Genomic DNA, 16607 nt, shown 5'->3' on the forward strand with positions numbered 1-16607 from the left:
AGATTTTGGATTCTACAAACAGAACTTGGCACATAGACGGTTGTGACTTCAGACGAGTCTCCTGACACTTGTGGGGGATGTAGAGAAAAATTGAGAATACCACCGTGTTCGTGGGGGTCTCCTCATTCCAGAGAGTGGTCATATGAATTTGTAGGTCAAACGGTTCGGAAGCTAGAGATGTTTTTGTGAGAAGACCGATTATAGGTATTGTCTCATGGTTTGACAAAAACCGATCTAGGTCCACCATCTTTCACTGCAAATATGGAGGGTTAACATAAGCAGTTGTGGAGGATTGAGACGGATACGCCGAGTCTTAATCTCTCTAGTTGAAAACGGATCTATTTGAATGGGTATTTTCAAAATTAATTGACTTTGATTCACGTACCTTTGCGTCATTTGACTCAAAATAAATGAGTTCCATTCTTTTGGAAGTCTTATTTTTTCATTTGTTTTTTAAAAAATGAATTGATCTCATTTTGCACTTTATTAATTTGTAAAAACTCGTCATCATTTTGCTGTCGCGACTGAACAAGACAGAATGTGAAAGACACAGCAGATGAACTACAGAAGATTTGAACTGAAACATGGTCAAGATTTTGGAAGACTGTTATGCTCACAAGTAAAGCACAAAACACTCACATGATGTTCAATCGTTCCAAGCACCATGGACACGTCAATCGATATCTTCACTGTCATTGCTGCAGAAAGCAAAAAAATAACTTCTGGTATAAGGCTCGTTGGTCTAGGGGTATGATTCTCACTTAGGGTGCGAGAGGTCCCGGGTTCAAATCCTGGATGAGCCCTTTTGCAGATCCTTGAACAATCTCAGACAGGCAGATCTTGTCGGAACGCCGACTATCACCTCTTGGGCGCAGGACAAGGTGGCTGAATGGTTTTGGCGATAGGACTGCAAATCTATTTTGATAAGCACTTGTTGGTTCAACGTCGCACAACATTTATTATTTTAGATAACCTGCAGAATGTAGGAGCAATTCTGACTTCCAAGTACAAGGATAATGATTCAAATGTAATACACTTGAAATGACATCCAGCCCCTAAAACAAATTAATTCCTCAGGCTCTGCATTGGCCGGGAATCGAACCCGGGTCAACTGCTTGGAAGGCAGCTATGCTCACCACTATACCACCAATGCTATGTGCAGCTCAGTAGCAACATTGAGACATCGACTCATAATTTGACCGTCATTTTGGTGGAAAGTGATAATTCACTTTCACGGTTTAGGTGTATGATTATGGCTTAGGTTGCGAGAGGTCCCTGGTTAAAAAATCTATCATTTTAATCACTACAGGTTACCTTCAGATTAGTCCCGTGACACTTGTTGGGAACGTAGGGCAAAACGGAGAACATTGCGACAAGTGGGGTCACATTAGTTTGTAGCCCAAGATTTTGGATTCTACAAACAGAACTTGGCACATAGACGGTTGTGACTTCAGACGAGTCTCCTGACACTTGTGGGGGATGTAGAGAAAAATTGAGAATACCACCGTGTTCGTGAGGGTCTCCTCATTCCAGAGAGTGGTCATATGAATTTGTAGGTCAAACGGTTCGGAAGCTAGAGATGTTTTTGTGAGAAGACCGATTATAGGTATTGTCTCATGGTTTGACAAAAACCGATCTAGGTCCACCATCTTTCACTGCAAATATGGAGGGTTAACATAAGCAGTTGTGGAGGATTGAGACGGATACGCCGAGTCTTAATCTCTCTAGTTGAAAACGGATCTATTTGAATGGGTATTTTCAAAATTAATTGACTTTGATTCACGTACCTTTGCGTCATTTGACTCAAAATAAATGAGTTCCATTCTTTTGGAAGTCTTATTTTTTCATTTGTTTTTTAAAAAATGAATTGATCTCATTTTGCACTTTATTAATTTGTAAAAACTCGTCATCATTTTGCTGTCGCGACTGAACAAGACAGAATGTGAAAGACACAGCAGATGAACTACAGAAGATTTGAACTGAAACATGGTCAAGATTTTGGAAGACTGTTATGCTCACAAGTAAAGCACAAAACACTCACATGATGTTCAATCGTTCCAAGCACCATGGACACGTCAATCGATATCTTCACTGTCATTGCTGCAGAAAGCAAAAAAATAACTTCTGGTATAAGGCTCGTTGGTCTAGGGGTATGATTCTCACTTAGGGTGCGAGAGGTCCCGGGTTCAAATCCTGGATGAGCCCTTTTGCAGATCCTTGAACAATCTCAGACAGGCAGATCTTGTCGGAACGCCGACTATCACCTCTTGGGCGCAGGACAAGGTGGCTGAATGGTTTTGGCGATAGGACTGCAAATCTATTTTGATAAGCACTTGTTGGTTCAACGTCGCACAACATTTATTATTTTAGATAACCTGCAGAATGTAGGAGCAATTCTGACTTCCAAGTACAAGGATAATGATTCAAATGTAATACACTTGAAATGACATCCAGCCCCTAAAACAAATTAATTCCTCAGGCTCTGCATTGGCCGGGAATCGAACCCGGGTCAACTGCTTGGAAGGCAGCTATGCTCACCACTATACCACCAATGCTATGTGCAGCTCAGTAGCAACATTGAGACATCGACTCATAATTTGACCGTCATTTTGGTGGAAAGTGATAATTCACTTTCACGGTTTAGGTGTATGATTATGGCTTAGGTTGCGAGAGGTCCCTGGTTAAAAAATCTATCATTTTAATCACTACAGGTTACCTTCAGATTAGTCCCGTGACACTTGTTGGGAACGTAGGGCAAAACGGAGAACATTGCGACAAGTGGGGTCACATTAGTTTGTAGCCCAAGATTTTGGATTCTACAAACAGAACTTGGCACATAGACGGTTGTGACTTCAGACGAGTCTCCTGACACTTGTGGGGGATGTAGAGAAAAATTGAGAATACCACCGTGTTCGTGGGGGTCTCCTCATTCCAGAGAGTGGTCATATGAATTTGTAGGTCAAACGGTTCGGAAGCTAGAGATGTTTTTGTGAGAAGACCGATTATAGGTATTGTCTCATGGTTTGACAAAAACCGATCTAGGTCCACCATCTTTCACTGCAAATATGGAGGGTTAACATAAGCAGTTGTGGAGGATTGAGACGGATACGCCGAGTCTTAATCTCTCTAGTTGAAAACGGATCTATTTGAATGGGTATTTTCAAAATTAATTGACTTTGATTCACGTACCTTTGCGTCATTTGACTCAAAATAAATGAGTTCCATTCTTTTGGAAGTCTTATTTTTTCATTTGTTTTTTAAAAAATGAATTGATCTCATTTTGCACTTTATTAATTTGTAAAAACTCGTCATCATTTTGCTGTCGCGACTGAACAAGACAGAATGTGAAAGACACAGCAGATGAACTACAGAAGATTTGAACTGAAACATGGTCAAGATTTTGGAAGACTGTTATGCTCACAAGTAAAGCACAAAACACTCACATGATGTTCAATCGTTCCAAGCACCATGGACACGTCAATCGATATCTTCACTGTCATTGCTGCAGAAAGCAAAAAAATAACTTCTGGTATAAGGCTCGTTGGTCTAGGGGTATGATTCTCACTTAGGGTGCGAGAGGTCCCGGGTTCAAATCCTGGATGAGCCCTTTTGCAGATCCTTGAACAATCTCAGACAGGCAGATCTTGTCGGAACGCCGACTATCACCTCTTGGGCGCAGGACAAGGTGGCTGAATGGTTTTGGCGATAGGACTGCAAATCTATTTTGATAAGCACTTGTTGGTTCAACGTCGCACAACATTTATTATTTTAGATAACCTGCAGAATGTAGGAGCAATTCTGACTTCCAAGTACAAGGATAATGATTCAAATGTAATACACTTGAAATGACATCCAGCCCCTAAAACAAATTAATTCCTCAGGCTCTGCATTGGCCGGGAATCGAACCCGGGTCAACTGCTTGGAAGGCAGCTATGCTCACCACTATACCACCAATGCTATGTGCAGCTCAGTAGCAACATTGAGACATCGACTCATAATTTGACCGTCATTTTGGTGGAAAGTGATAATTCACTTTCACGGTTTAGGTGTATGATTATGGCTTAGGTTGCGAGAGGTCCCTGGTTAAAAAATCTATCATTTTAATCACTACAGGTTACCTTCAGATTAGTCCCGTGACACTTGTTGGGAACGTAGGGCAAAACGGAGAACATTGCGACAAGTGGGGTCACATTAGTTTGTAGCCCAAGATTTTGGATTCTACAAACAGAACTTGGCACATAGACGGTTGTGACTTCAGACGAGTCTCCTGACACTTGTGGGGGATGTAGAGAAAAATTGAGAATACCACCGTGTTCGTGGGGGTCTCCTCATTCCAGAGAGTGGTCATATGAATTTGTAGGTCAAACGGTTCGGAAGCTAGAGATGTTTTTGTGAGAAGATCGATTATAGGTATTGTCTCATGGTTTGACAAAAACCGATCTAGGTCCACCATCTTTCACTGCAAATATGGAGCGTTAACATAAGCAGTTGTGGAGGATTGAGACGGATACGCCGAGTCTTAATCTCTCTAGTTGAAAACGGATCTATTTGAATGGGTATTTTCAAAATTAATTGACTTTGATTCACGTACCTTTGCGTCATTTGACTCAAAATAAATGAGTTCCATTCTTTTGGAAGTCTTATTTTTTCATTTGTTTTTTAAAAAATGAATTGATCTCATTTTGCACTTTATTAATTTGTAAAAACTCGTCATCATTTTGCTGTCGCGACTGAACAAGACAGAATGTGAAAGACACAGCAGATGAACTACAGAAGATTTGAACTGAAACATGGTCAAGATTTTGGAAGACTGTTATGCTCACAAGTAAAGCACAAAACACTCACATGATGTTCAATCGTTCCAAGCACCATGGACACGTCAATCGATATCTTCACTGTCATTGCTGCAGAAAGCAAAAAAATAACTTCTGGTATAAGGCTCGTTGGTCTAGGGGTATGATTCTCACTTAGGGTGTGAGAGGTCCCGGGTTCAAATCCCGGATGAGCCCTTTTGCAGATCCTTGAACAATCTCAGACAGGCAGATCTTGTCGGAACGCCGACTATCACCTCTTGGGCGCAGGACAAGGTGGCTGAATGGTTTTGGCGATAGGACTGCAAATCTATTTTGATAAGCACTTGTTGGTTCAACGTCGCACAACATTTATTATTTTAGATAACCTGCAGAATGTAGGAGCAATTCTGACTTCCAAGTACAAGGATAATGATTCAAATGTAATACACTTGAAATGACATCCAGCCCCTAAAACAAATTAATTCCTCAGGCTCTGCATTGGCCGGGAATCGAACCCGGGTCAACTGCTTGGAAGGCAGCTATGCTCACCACTATACCACCAATGCTATGTGCAGCTCAGTAGCAACATTGAGACATCGACTCATAATTTGACCGTCATTTTGGTGGAAAGTGATAATTCACTTTCACGGTTTAGGTGTATGATTATGGCTTAGGTTGCGAGAGGTCCCTGGTTAAAAAATCTATCATTTTAATCACTACAGGTTACCTTCAGATTAGTCCCGTGACACTTGTTGGGAACGTAGGGCAAAACGGAGAACATTGCGACAAGTGGGGTCACATTAGTTTGTAGCCCAAGATTTTGGATTCTACAAACAGAACTTGGCACATAGACGGTTGTGACTTCAGACGAGTCTCCTGACACTTGTGGGGGATGTAGAGAAAAATTGAGAATACCACCGTGTTCGTGGGGGTCTCCTCATTCCAGAGAGTGGTCATATGAATTTGTAGGTCAAACGGTTCGGAAGCTAGAGATGTTTTTGTGAGAAGACCGATTATAGGTATTGTCTCATGGTTTGACAAAAACCGATCTAGGTTCACCATCTTTCACTGCAAATATGGAGCGTTAACATAAGCAGTTGTGGAGGATTGAGACGGATACGCCGAGTCTTAATCTCTCTAGTTGAAAACGGATCTATTTGAATGGGTATTTTCAAAATTAATTGACTTTGATTCACGTACCTTTGCGTCATTTGACTCAAAATAAATGAGTTCCATTCTTTTGGAAGTCTTATTTTTTCATTTGTTTTTTAAAAAATGAATTGATCTCATTTTGCACTTTATTAATTTGTAAAAACTCGTCATCATTTTGCTGTCGCGACTGAACAAGACAGAATGTGAAAGACACAGCAGATGAACTACAGAAGATTTGAACTGAAACATGGTCAAGATTTTGGAAGACTGTTATGCTCACAAGTAAAGCACAAAACACTCACATGATGTTCAATCGTTCCAAGCACCATGGACACGTCAATCGATATCTTCACTGTCATTGCTGCAGAAAGCAAAAAAATAACTTCTGGTATAAGGCTCGTTGGTCTAGGGGTATGATTCTCACTTAGGGTGTGAGAGGTCCCGGGTTCAAATCCCGGATGAGCCCTTTTGCAGATCCTTGAACAATCTCAGACAGGCAGATCTTGTCGGAACGCCGACTATCACCTCTTGGGCGCAGGACAAGGTGGCTGAATGGTTTTGGCGATAGGACTGCAAATCTATTTTGATAAGCACTTGTTGGTTCAACGTCGCACAACATTTATTATTTTAGATAACCTGCAGAATGTAGGAGCAATTCTGACTTCCAAGTACAAGGATAATGATTCAAATGTAATACACTTGAAATGACATCCAGCCCCTAAAACAAATTAATTCCTCAGGCTCTGCATTGGCCGGGAATCGAACCCGGGTCAACTGCTTGGAAGGCAGCTATGCTCACCACTATACCACCAATGCTATGTGCAGCTCAGTAGCAACATTGAGACATCGACTCATAATTTGACCGTCATTTTGGTGGAAAGTGATAATTCACTTTCACGGTTTAGGTGTATGATTATGGCTTAGGTTGCGAGAGGTCCCTGGTTAAAAAATCTATCATTTTAATCACTACAGGTTACCTTCAGATTAGTCCCGTGACACTTGTTGGGAACGTAGGGCAAAACGGAGAACATTGCGACAAGTGGGGTCACATTAGTTTGTAGCCCAAGATTTTGGATTCTACAAACAGAACTTGGCACAAAGACGGTTCTGAATTCAGACGAGTCTCCTGACACTTGTGGGGGATGTAGAGAAAAATTGAGAATACCACCGTGTTCGTGAGGGTCTCCTCATTCCAGAGAGTGGTCATATGAATTTGTAGGTCAAACGGTTCGGAAGCTAGAGATGTTTTTGTGAGAAGACCGATTATAGGTATTGTCTCATGGTTTGACAAAAACCGATCTAGGTCCACCATCTTTCACTGCAAATATGGAGCGTTAACATAAGCAGTTGTGGAGGATTGAGACGGATACGCCGAGTCTTAATCTCTCTAGTTGAAAACGGATCTATTTGAATGGGTATTTTCAAAATTAATTGACTTTGATTCACGTACCTTTGCGTCATTTGACTCAAAATAAATGAGTTCCATTCTTTTGGAAGTCTTATTTTTTCATTTGTTTTTTAAAAAATGAATTGATCTCATTTTGCACTTTATTAATTTGTAAAAACTCGTCATCATTTTGCTGTCGCGACTGAACAAGACAGAATGTGAAAGACACAGCAGATGAACTACAGAAGATTTGAACTGAAACATGGTCAAGATTTTGGAAGACTGTTATGCTCACAAGTAAAGCACAAAACACTCACATGATGTTCAATCGTTCCAAGCACCATGGACACGTCAATCGATATCTTCACTGTCATTGCTGCAGAAAGCAAAAAAATAACTTCTGGTATAAGGCTCGTTGGTCTAGGGGTATGATTCTCACTTAGGGTGTGAGAGGTCCCGGGTTCAAATCCCGGATGAGCCCTTTTGCAGATCCTTGAACAATCTCAGACAGGCAGATCTTGTCGGAACGCCGACTATCACCTCTTGGGCGCAGGACAAGGTGGCTGAATGGTTTTGGCGATAGGACTGCAAATCTATTTTGATAAGCACTTGTTGGTTCAACGTCGCACAACATTTATTATTTTAGATAACCTGCAGAATGTAGGAGCAATTCTGACTTCCAAGTACAAGGATAATGATTCAAATGTAATACACTTGAAATGACATCCAGCCCCTAAAACAAATTAATTCCTCAGGCTCTGCATTGGCCGGGAATCGAACCCGGGTCAACTGCTTGGAAGGCAGCTATGCTCACCACTATACCACCAATGCTATGTGCAGCTCAGTAGCAACATTGAGACATCGACTCATAATTTGACCGTCATTTTGGTGGAAAGTGATAATTCACTTTCACGGTTTAGGTGTATGATTATGGCTTAGGTTGCGAGAGGTCCCTGGTTAAAAAATCTATCATTTTAATCACTACAGGTTACCTTCAGATTAGTCCCGTGACACTTGTTGGGAACGTAGGGCAAAACGGAGAACATTGCGACAAGTGGGGTCACATTAGTTTGTAGCCCAAGATTTTGGATTCTACAAACAGAACTTGGCACAAAGACGGTTCTGAATTCAGACGAGTCTCCTGACACTTGTGGGGGATGTAGAGAAAAATTGAGAATACCACCGTGTTCGTGAGGGTCTCCTCATTCCAGAGAGTGGTCATATGAATTTGTAGGTCAAACGGTTCGGAAGCTAGAGATGTTTTTGTGAGAAGACCGATTATAGGTATTGTCTCATGGTTTGACAAAAACCGATCTAGGTCCACCATCTTTCACTGCAAATATGGAGCGTTAACATAAGCAGTTGTGGAGGATTGAGACGGATACGCCGAGTCTTAATCTCTCTAGTTGAAAACGGATCTATTTGAATGGGTATTTTCAAAATTAATTGACTTTGATTCACGTACCTTTGCGTCATTTGACTCAAAATAAATGAGTTCCATTCTTTTGGAAGTCTTATTTTTTCATTTGTTTTTAAAAAAATGAATTGATCTCATTTTGCACTTTATTAATTTGTAAAAACTCGTCATCATTTTGCTGTCGCGACTGAACAAGACAGAATGTGAAAGACACAGCAGATGAACTACAGAAGATTTGAACTGAAACATGGTCAAGATTTTGGAAGACTGTTATGCTCACAAGTAAAGCACAAAACACTCACATGATGTTCAATCGTTCCAAGCACCATGGACACGTCAATCGATATCTTCACTGTCATTGCTGCAGAAAGCAAAAAAATAACTTCTGGTATAAGGCTCGTTGGTCTAGGGGTATGATTCTCACTTAGGGTGTGAGAGGTCCCGGGTTCAAATCCCGGATGAGCCCTTTTGCAGATCCTTGAACAATCTCAGACAGGCAGATCTTGTCGGAACGCCGACTATCACCTCTTGGGCGCAGGACAAGGTGGCTGAATGGTTTTGGCGATAGGACTGCAAATCTATTTTGATAAGCACTTGTTGGTTCAACGTCGCACAACATTTATTATTTTAGATAACCTGCAGAATGTAGGAGCAATTCTGACTTCCAAGTACAAGGATAATGATTCAAATGTAATACACTTGAAATGACATCCAGCCCCTAAAACAAATTAATTCCTCAGGCTCTGCATTGGCCGGGAATCGAACCCGGGTCAACTGCTTGGAAGGCAGCTATGCTCACCACTATACCACCAATGCTATGTGCAGCTCAGTAGCAACATTGAGACATCGACTCATAATTTGACCGTCATTTTGGTGGAAAGTGATAATTCACTTTCACGGTTTAGGTGTATGATTATGGCTTAGGTTGCGAGAGGTCCCTGGTTAAAAAATCTATCATTTTAATCACTACAGGTTACCTTCAGATTAGTCCCGTGACACTTGTTGGGAACGTAGGGCAAAACGGAGAACATTGCGACAAGTGGGGTCACATTAGTTTGTAGCCCAAGATTTTGGATTCTACAAACAGAACTTGGCACAAAGACGGTTCTGAATTCAGACGAGTCTCCTGACACTTGTGGGGGATGTAGAGAAAAATTGAGAATACCACCGTGTTCGTGAGGGTCTCCTCATTCCAGAGAGTGGTCATATGAATTTGTAGGTCAAACGGTTCGGAAGCTAGAGATGTTTTTGTGAGAAGACCGATTATAGGTATTGTCTCATGGTTTGACAAAAACCGATCTAGGTCCACCATCTTTCACTGCAAATATGGAGCGTTAACATAAGCAGTTGTGGAGGATTGAGACGGATACGCCGAGTCTTAATCTCTCTAGTTGAAAACGGATCTATTTGAATGGGTATTTTCAAAATTAATTGACTTTGATTCACGTACCTTTGCGTCATTTGACTCAAAATAAATGAGTTCCATTCTTTTGGAAGTCTTATTTTTTCATTTGTTTTTAAAAAAATGAATTGATCTCATTTTGCACTTTATTAATTTGTAAAAACTCGTCATCATTTTGCTGTCGCGACTGAACAAGACAGAATGTGAAAGACACAGCAGATGAACTACAGAAGATTTGAACTGAAACATGGTCAAGATTTTGGAAGACTGTTATGCTCACAAGTAAAGCACAAAACACTCACATGATGTTCAATCGTTCCAAGCACCATGGACACGTCAATCGATATCTTCACTGTCATTGCTGCAGAAAGCAAAAAAATAACTTCTGGTATAAGGCTCGTTGGTCTAGGGGTATGATTCTCACTTAGGGTGCGAGAGGTCCCGGGTTCAAATCCCGGATGAGCCCTTTTGCAGATCCTTGAACAATCTCAGACAGGCAGATCTTGTCGGAACGCCGACTATCACCTCTTGGGCGCAGGACAAGGTGGCTGAATGGTTTTGGCGATAGGACTGCAAATCTATTTTGATAAGCACTTGTTGGTTCAACGTCGGACAACATTTATTATTTTAGATAACCTGCAGAATGTAGGAGCAATTCTGACTTCCAAGTACAAGGATAATGATTCAAATGTAATACACTTGAAATGACATCCAGCCCCTAAAACAAATTAATTCCTCAGGCTCTGCATTGGCCGGGAATCGAACCCGGGTCAACTGCTTGGAAGGCAGCTATGCTCACCACTATACCACCAATGCTATGTGCAGCTCAGTAGCAACATTGAGACATCGACTCATAATTTGACCGTCATTTTGGTGGAAAGTGATAATTCACTTTCACGGTTTAGGTGTATGATTATGGCTTAGGTTGCGAGAGGTCCCTGGTTAAAAAATCTATCATTTTAATCACTACAGGTTACCTTCAGATTAGTCCCGTGACACTTGTTGGGAACGTAGGGCAAAACGGAGAACATTGCGACAAGTGGGGTCACATTAGTTTGTAGCCCAAGATTTTGGATTCTACAAACAGAACTTGGCACAAAGACGGTTCTGAATTCAGACGAGTCTCCTGACACTTGTGGGGGATGTAGAGAAAAATTGAGAATACCACCGTGTTCGTGGGGGTCTCCTCATTCCAGAGAGTGGTCATATGAATTTGTAGGTCAAACGGTTCGGAAGCTAGAGATGTTTTTGTGAGAAGACCGATTATAGGTATTGTCTCATGGTTTGACAAAAACCGATCTAGGTCCACCATCTTTCACTGCAAATATGGAGCGTTAACATAAGCAGTTGTGGAGGATTGAGACGGATACGCCGAGTCTTAATCTCTCTAGTTGAAAACGGATCTATTTGAATGGGTATTTTCAAAATTAATTGACTTTGATTCACGTACCTTTGCGTCATTTGACTCAAAATAAATGAGTTCCATTCTTTTGGAAGTCTTATTTTTTCATTTGTTTTTTAAAAAATGAATTGATCTCATTTTGCACTTTATTAATTTGTAAAAACTCGTCATCATTTTGCTGTCGCGACTGAACAAGACAGAATGTGAAAGACACAGCAGATGAACTACAGAAGATTTGAACTGAAACATGGTCAAGATTTTGGAAGACTGTTATGCTCACAAGTAAAGCACAAAACACTCACATGATGTTCAATCGTTCCAAGCACCATGGACACGTCAATCGATATCTTCACTGTCATTGCTGCAGAAAGCAAAAAAATAACTTCTGGTATAAGGCTCGTTGGTCTAGGGGTATGATTCTCACTTAGGGTGTGAGAGGTCCCGGGTTCAAATCCCGGATGAGCCCTTTTGCAGATCCTTGAACAATCTCAGACAGGCAGATCTTGTCGGAACGCCGACTATCACCTCTTGGGCGCAGGACAAGGTGGCTGAATGGTTTTGGCGATAGGACTGCAAATCTATTTTGATAAGCACTTGTTGGTTCAACGTCGCACAACATTTATTATTTTAGATAACCTGCAGAATGTAGGAGCAATTCTGACTTCCAAGTACAAGGATAATGATTCAAATGTAATACACTTGAAATGACATCCAGCCCCTAAAACAAATTAATTCCTCAGGCTCTGCATTGGCCGGGAATCGAACCCGGGTCAACTGCTTGGAAGGCAGCTATGCTCACCACTATACCACCAATGCTATGTGCAGCTCAGTAGCAACATTGAGACATCGACTCATAATTTGACCGTCATTTTGGTGGAAAGTGATAATTCACTTTCACGGTTTAGGTGTATGATTATGGCTTAGGTTGCGAGAGGTCCCTGGTTAAAAAATCTATCATTTTAATCACTACAGGTTACCTTCAGATTAGTCCCGTGACACTTGTTGGGAACGTAGGGCAAAACGGAGAACATTGCGACAAGTGGGGTCACATTAGTTTGTAGCCCAAGATTTTGGATTCTACAAACAGAACTTGGCACATAGACGGTTGTGACTTCAGACGAGTCTCCTGACACTTGTGGGGGATGTAGAGAAAAATTGAGAATACCACCGTGTTCGTGGGGGTCTCCTCATTCCAGAGAGTGGTCATATGAATTTGTAGGTCAAACGGTTCGGAAGCTAGAGATGTTTTTGTGAGAAGACCGATTATAGGTATTGTCTCATGGTTTGACAAAAACCGATCTAGGTCCACCATCTTTCACTGCAAATATGGAGCGTTAACATAAGCAGTTGTGGAGGATTGAGACGGATACGCCGAGTCTTAATCTCTCTAGTTGAAAACGGATCTATTTGAATGGGTATTTTCAAAATTAATTGACTTTGATTCACGTACCTTTGCGTCATTTGACTCAAAATAAATGAGTTCCATTCTTTTGGAAGTCTTATTTTTTCATTTGTTTTTTAAAAAATGAATTGATCTCATTTTGCACTTTATTAATTTGTAAAAACTCGTCATCATTTTGCTGTCGCGACTGAACAAGACAGAATGTGAAAGACACAGCAGATGAACTACAGAAGATTTGAACTGAAACATGGTCAAGATTTTGGAAGACTGTTATGCTCACAAGTAAAGCACAAAACACTCACATGATGTTCAATCGTTCCAAGCACCATGGACACGTCAATCGATATCTTCACTGTCATTGCTGCAGAAAGCAAAAAAATAACTTCTGGTATAAGGCTCGTTGGTCTAGGGGTATGATTCTCACTTAGGGTGTGAGAGGTCCCGGGTTCAAATCCCGGATGAGCCCTTTTGCAGATCCTTGAACAATCTCAGACAGGCAGATCTTGTCGGAACGCCGACTATCACCTCTTGGGCGCAGGACAAGGTGGCTGAATGGTTTTGGCGATAGGACTGCAAATCTATTTTGATAAGCACTTGTTGGTTCAACGTCGCACAACATTTATTATTTTAGATAACCTGCAGAATGTAGGAGCAATTCTGACTTCCAAGTACAAGGATAATGATTCAAATGTAATACACTTGAAATGACATCCAGCCCCTAAAACAAATTAATTCCTCAGGCTCTGCATTGGCCGGGAATCGAACCCGGGTCAACTGCTTGGAAGGCAGCTATGCTCACCACTATACCACCAATGCTATGTGCAGCTCAGTAGCAACATTGAGACATCGACTCATAATTTGACCGTCATTTTGGTGGAAAGTGATAATTCACTTTCACGGTTTAGGTGTATGATTATGGCTTAGGTTGCGAGAGGTCCCTGGTTAAAAAATCTATCATTTTAATCACTACAGGTTACCTTCAGATTAGTCCCGTGACACTTGTTGGGAACGTAGGGCAAAACGGAGAACATTGCGACAAGTGGGGTCACATTAGTTTGTAGCCCAAGATTTTGGATTCTACAAACAGAACTTGGCACATAGACGGTTGTGACTTCAGACGAGTCTCCTGACACTTGTGGGGGATGTAGAGAAAAATTGAGAATAACACCGTGTTCGTGGGGGTCTCCTCATTCCAGAGAGTGGTCATATGAATTTGTAGGTCAAACGGTTCGGAAGCTAGAGATGTTTTTGTGAGAAGACCGATTATAGGTATTGTCTCATGGTTTGACAAAAACCGATCTAGGTCCACCATCTTTCACTGCAAATATGGAGCGTTAACATAAGCAGTTGTGGAGGATTGAGAAGGATACGCCGAGTCTTAATCTCTCTAGTTGAAAACGGATCTATTTGAATGGGTATTTTCAAAATTAATTGACTTTGATTCACGTACCTTTGCGTCATTTGACTCAAAATAAATGAGTTCCATTCTTTTGGAAGTCTTATTTTTTCATTTGTTTTTTAAAAAATGAATTGATCTCATTTTGCACTTTATTAATTTGTAAAAACTCGTCATCATTTTGCTGTCGCGACTGAACAAGACAGAATGTGAAAGACACAGCAGATGAACTACAGAAGATTTGAACTGAAACATGGTCAAGATTTTGGAAGACTGTTATGCTCACAAGTAAAGCACAAAACACTCACATGATGTTCAATCGTTCCAAGCACCATGGACACGTCAATCGATATCTTCACTGTCATTGCTGCAGAAAGCAAAAAAATAACTTCTGGTATAAGGCTCGTTGGTCTAGGGGTATGATTCTCACTTAGGGTGTGAGAGGTCCCGGGTTCAAATCCCGGATGAGCCCTTTTGCAGATCCTTGAACAATCTCAGACAGGCAGATCTTGTCGGAACGCCGACTATCACCTCTTGGGCGCAGGACAAGGTGGCTGAATGGTTTTGGCGATAGGACTGCAAATCTATTTTGATAAGCACTTGTTGGTTCAACGTCGCACAACATTTATTATTTTAGATAACCTGCAGAATGTAGGAGCAATTCTGACTTCCAAGTACAAGGATAATGATTCAAATGTAATACACTTGAAATGACATCCAGCCCCTAAAACAAATTAATTCCTCAGGCTCTGCATTGGCCGGGAATCGAACCCGGGTCAACTGCTTGGAAGGCAGCTATGCTCACCACTATACCACCAATGCTATGTGCAGCTCAGTAGCAACATTGAGACATCGACTCATAATTTGACCGTCATTTTGGTGGAAAGTGATAATTCACTTTCACGGTTTAGGTGTATGATTATGGCTTAGGTTGCGAGAGGTCCCTGGTTAAAAAATCTATCATTTTAATCACTACAGGTTACCTTCAGATTAGTCCCGTGACACTTGTTGGGAACGTAGGGCAAAACGGAGAACATTGCGACAAGTGGGGTCACATTAGTTTGTAGCCCAAGATTTTGGATTCTACAAACAGAACTTGGCACATAGACGGTTGTGACTTCAGACGAGTCTCCTGACACTTGTGGGGGATGTAGAGAAAAATTGAGAATAACACCGTGTTCGTGGGGGTCTCCTCATTCCAGAGAGTGGTCATATGAATTTGTAGGTCAAACGGTTCGGAAGCTAGAGATGTTTTTGTGAGAAGACCGATTATAGGTATTGTCTCATGGTTTGACAAAAACCGATCTAGGTCCACCATCTTTCACTGCAAATATGGAGCGTTAACATAAGCAGTTGTGGAGGATTGAGACGGATACGCCGAGTCTTAATCTCTCTAGTTGAAAACGGATCTATTTGAATGGGTATTTTCAAAATTAATTGACTTTGATTCACGTACCTTTGCGTCATTTGACTCAAAATAAATGAGTTCCATTCTTTTGGAAGTCTTATTTTTTCATTTGTTTTTTAAAAAATGAATTGATCTCATTTTGCACTTTATTAATTTGTAAAAACTCGTCATCATTTTGCTGTCGCGACTGAACAAGACAGAATGTGAAAGACACAGCAGATGAACTACAGAAGATTTGAACTGAAACATGGTCAAGATTTTGGAAGACTGTTATGCTCACAAGTAAAGCACAAAACACTCACATGATGTTCAATCGTTCCAAGCACCATGGACACGTCAATCGATATCTTCACTGTCATTGCTGCAGAAAGCAAAAAAATAACTTCTGGTATAAGGCTCGTTGGTCTAGGGGTATGATTCTCACTTAGGGTGTGAGAGGTCCCGGGTTCAAATCCCGGATGAGCCCTTTTGCAGATCCTTGAACAATCTCAGACAGGCAGATCTTGTCGGAACGCCGACTATCACCTCTTGGGCGCAGGACAAGGTGGCTGAATGGTTTTGGCGATAGGACTGCAAATCTATTTTGATAAGCACTTGTTGGTTCAACGTCGCACAACATTTATTATTTTAGATAACCTGCAGAATGTAGGAGCAATTCTGACTTCCAAGTACAAGGATAATGATTCAAATGTAATACACTTGAAATGACATCCAGCCCCTAAAACAAATTAATTCCTCAGGCTCTGCATTGGCCGGGAATCGAACCCGGGTCAACTGCTTGGAAGGCAGCTATGCTCACCACTATACCACCAATGCTATGTGCAGCTCAGTAGCAACATTGAGACATC

General features: G+C 41.2%; 12 non-coding genes across 12 annotated transcripts; all 12 read right to left on the minus strand.

Annotated features, from left to right (window-relative positions):
• Positions 1–1081: 1081 nt before the first annotated feature.
• On the minus strand, positions 1082–1153 carry trnag-ucc (transfer RNA glycine (anticodon UCC)). Its single transcript has one exon. It is a non-coding gene; the product is annotated as a tRNA-Gly (tRNA).
• Positions 1154–2483: 1330 nt separating this feature from the next.
• On the minus strand, positions 2484–2555 carry trnag-ucc (transfer RNA glycine (anticodon UCC)). The gene has a single exon. It is a non-coding gene; the product is annotated as a tRNA-Gly (tRNA).
• Positions 2556–3885: 1330 nt separating this feature from the next.
• trnag-ucc (transfer RNA glycine (anticodon UCC)) lies at positions 3886–3957 on the minus strand. Its single transcript has one exon. It is a non-coding gene; the product is annotated as a tRNA-Gly (tRNA).
• A 1330-nt stretch (positions 3958–5287) lies between these two features.
• trnag-ucc (transfer RNA glycine (anticodon UCC)) lies at positions 5288–5359 on the minus strand. The gene has a single exon. It is a non-coding gene; the product is annotated as a tRNA-Gly (tRNA).
• Positions 5360–6689: 1330 nt separating this feature from the next.
• Positions 6690–6761, minus strand: trnag-ucc (transfer RNA glycine (anticodon UCC)). Its single transcript has one exon. It is a non-coding gene; the product is annotated as a tRNA-Gly (tRNA).
• Positions 6762–8091: 1330 nt separating this feature from the next.
• Positions 8092–8163, minus strand: trnag-ucc (transfer RNA glycine (anticodon UCC)). Its single transcript has one exon. It is a non-coding gene; the product is annotated as a tRNA-Gly (tRNA).
• Positions 8164–9493: 1330 nt separating this feature from the next.
• Positions 9494–9565, minus strand: trnag-ucc (transfer RNA glycine (anticodon UCC)). The gene has a single exon. It is a non-coding gene; the product is annotated as a tRNA-Gly (tRNA).
• A 1330-nt stretch (positions 9566–10895) lies between these two features.
• On the minus strand, positions 10896–10967 carry trnag-ucc (transfer RNA glycine (anticodon UCC)). Its single transcript has one exon. It is a non-coding gene; the product is annotated as a tRNA-Gly (tRNA).
• Positions 10968–12297: 1330 nt separating this feature from the next.
• trnag-ucc (transfer RNA glycine (anticodon UCC)) lies at positions 12298–12369 on the minus strand. The gene has a single exon. It is a non-coding gene; the product is annotated as a tRNA-Gly (tRNA).
• Positions 12370–13699: 1330 nt separating this feature from the next.
• Positions 13700–13771, minus strand: trnag-ucc (transfer RNA glycine (anticodon UCC)). Its single transcript has one exon. It is a non-coding gene; the product is annotated as a tRNA-Gly (tRNA).
• Positions 13772–15101: 1330 nt separating this feature from the next.
• trnag-ucc (transfer RNA glycine (anticodon UCC)) lies at positions 15102–15173 on the minus strand. The gene has a single exon. It is a non-coding gene; the product is annotated as a tRNA-Gly (tRNA).
• A 1330-nt stretch (positions 15174–16503) lies between these two features.
• trnag-ucc (transfer RNA glycine (anticodon UCC)) lies at positions 16504–16575 on the minus strand. Its single transcript has one exon. It is a non-coding gene; the product is annotated as a tRNA-Gly (tRNA).
• Between the last annotated feature and the right edge of the window lie 32 nt (positions 16576–16607).

The sequence above is a fragment of the Oncorhynchus mykiss genome, chromosome 9, assembly GCF_057628025.1.
Source record: "Oncorhynchus mykiss isolate SJ-2025 chromosome 9, ASM5762802v1, whole genome shotgun sequence".
In the NCBI taxonomy this organism is placed as follows: domain Eukaryota; kingdom Metazoa; phylum Chordata; class Actinopteri; order Salmoniformes; family Salmonidae; genus Oncorhynchus; species Oncorhynchus mykiss.